The sequence below is a fragment of the Arachis duranensis genome, chromosome 9 (genome assembly GCF_000817695.3).
Source record: "Arachis duranensis cultivar V14167 chromosome 9, aradu.V14167.gnm2.J7QH, whole genome shotgun sequence".
Lineage (NCBI taxonomy): Eukaryota > Viridiplantae > Streptophyta > Magnoliopsida > Fabales > Fabaceae > Arachis > Arachis duranensis.
Window position 1 is genome coordinate 43,014,107 of NC_029780.3, and position 2,718 is coordinate 43,016,824.

Below are 2,718 nucleotides of genomic sequence, written 5' to 3' on the forward strand. Positions count from 1 at the left end.
GTTCTAGCTTTGTCTCTTACAGCAAAAGGGAAAAGCATGAGCCTGTAGACTTCAGGATCTACTCCATTTGTCTTAACAGTCTCACAAATCTGCAAGAACTCAGTTAAAAACTGGCAAGGATCTTCAGATGGAAGTCCATAAAACTTGCAGTTCTGTTGCATTAAAGCAACTAGTTGAGGCTTAAGCTAAAAATTGTTGGCTCCAATGGCAGGAATGGAGATGCTTCTTCCATCAAATTTGGACGTTAGTTTTGTGAAGACACCAAGCATTCTCCTTGCATTATTGTTGTTGGGTTCGGCTGCCATCTCCTTCTATTGTTCAAAAATTTCAGAAAGGTTGCCTCTGGATTGTTGTAGTTTAGCTTCTCTTAGTTTCCTCTTCAGAGTCCTTTCAGGTTCTGGATCAGCTTCAACAAGAGTGTCTTTTTCCTTGTTCCTGCTCATATAGGGAAGAAGAGAATAAGAAAAGAAAGAGGAATCCTCTATGTCATAGTATAGAGATTCCTTTATGTTAGTAGAAGAAAAAAAGGGCAGAGTAGTGAAGAAGAATGGGTAAGGATAGAGGTGGTGATCTGAGATGAAGAGAGATGAAGAGAATTGTTAGTGAATAAATAAATAAATAGATAGAAGGAGAGATAGAGAGTTTCGAAAATAATTTTGAAAAAGTGGTTGGTGATTTTTGAAAATTAAAGATAAGATATGATTAAAATTAAAATTTAAACAATTAAAAAGAATTTTTTTGAAAAAGAGGGATGTATTTTCGAAAATTAGAGGGGGAAAAGTAGTTAGGTGGTTTTGAAAAAGATAAGAAACAAATAAAAAGTCAAATAGTTAGTTGAAAAAGATATTAAAATCAAATTTGAAAAGATAAGAAGATAAGAAGTTAGATAAGATATTTTGAAATGAAATTTTTGAAAAAGATAAAATTTTGAAAAAGATATGATAAAAAGATAAGATATAAAAGATATGATAAGATATGTTTGAAAAAGATTTAATTTTTAAAATTAAAATTAATTACTTTACTAACAAGAAACTACAAGATAAGATTCTAGAATTTAAAGATTGAACCTTTCTTAGCAAGAAAGTAACAAACTTCAAATTTTTGAATCAATCACATTAATTGTCAGTGTAATTTCGAAATTTTTGAAATAAAGATAAGGAAGAGATTTTGAAAATATTTTGAAAAAGATTTTTAAAATTTTCGAAAAAAAAGAAAAAAATGAAAAAGATATGATTTTTGAAAAAAAAATTTTTGAAAAGATAAGATTTTTAAAATTGAAAATTTGACTTGACTTACAAGAAAGAACTATTTTTGAATTGGATAGAAAATAATAGTAATTGCATTGAAACTTGAGGTACAGCAGAGCTCCACACCCTTAATCTATGGTGTGTAGAAACTCCACCGTTGAAAATACATAAGTGAAAGGTTCAGGCATGGCCGAATGGCCAGCCCCCAAAACGTGATCAATAGTCTCCTCAGATGAAGAATAAAATAAAACTGAGACCAAAGATGTCTAATACAATAGTAAATTATCCTATTTATACTAGACTAGCTACTAGGGTTTACATGAGTAAGTAATTGATGCATAAATCCACTTCCGGGGCCCACTTGGTGTGTGTTTGGGCTGAGCTTGATCTATCCATGAGCTGAGGCTTCTTTTGGAGTTGAACGCCAAGTTGTAACGTGTTTTGGGCGTTCAGCTCCGGGTCGTGACGTGTTTCTAGCGTTTTACTCCAGACAGCAACATGAAACTGGCGTTGAGCGCCAGTTTACGTCGTAAATTCCCGAATAAAGTATGAACTATTATATATTGCTGGAAAGCTCTGGATGTCTGCTTTCCAACGCCATTGAGAGCGCGCCATTTGGAGTTCTGTAGCTCTAGAAAATTCATTTCGAGCGTAGGGAGGTCAGATTCCAACAGCATCAGCAGTCCTTTGTCAGCCTCCTATCAGAGTTTTGCTCAAGTCCCTCAATTTCAGCCAGAAATTACCTGAAATCACAGAAAAACACACAAACTCATAGTAAAGTCCAGAAATGTGAATTTAACATAAAAACTAATGAAAACATCCCTAAAAGTAGCTTGAACTTACTAAAAACTACCTAAAAATAATGCCAAAAAGCGTATAAATTATCCGCTCATCAGTAAGCATTTTGAGTTTGGCAAGGGAAGAGGAAGAATGGGAGGAAAATGACAACAATAGAGAAGATGAATTACAAGGTTGTAAAGTTCCTTTTCCTCTCATTGGTTTCCAGCACTTTAAATTGCATGATTGTCTTTATCTTCTCTGTATGCATGTGTGGTATGAATAAGCATAGCCTGAATTTTGATTTGCAACATGTTGCTGTGACATTATATTATGACTACCAACTTGAGTTTTGAGAAATCAAAATCAATAAAGCATCATGATCATAAACAAACAAGGAATTAAAGAAGAACTTAGCATGTGCATACAAGTATTGGAAGGCTAGTATGATTAATTGTTGCTCAATTGCATTAGATTTTATTTAATTGATGTTTTCATCTAGTATATTTTGTGAAATATTTGGAAATCATGAAAACCTTGAAGAAGCAAATGCAAATAAGGCAAGAAAAGAAAAAGGAAAGAATAGGAAAGCTGAAGGCTCTGAGTACCAATGACAATTCATTTGTTAAGTACTTGTGGTGTTTATGTATCAAGCAAAAAGCTTGAAAACAAAACACTTAGAGTCAAGGTTAGG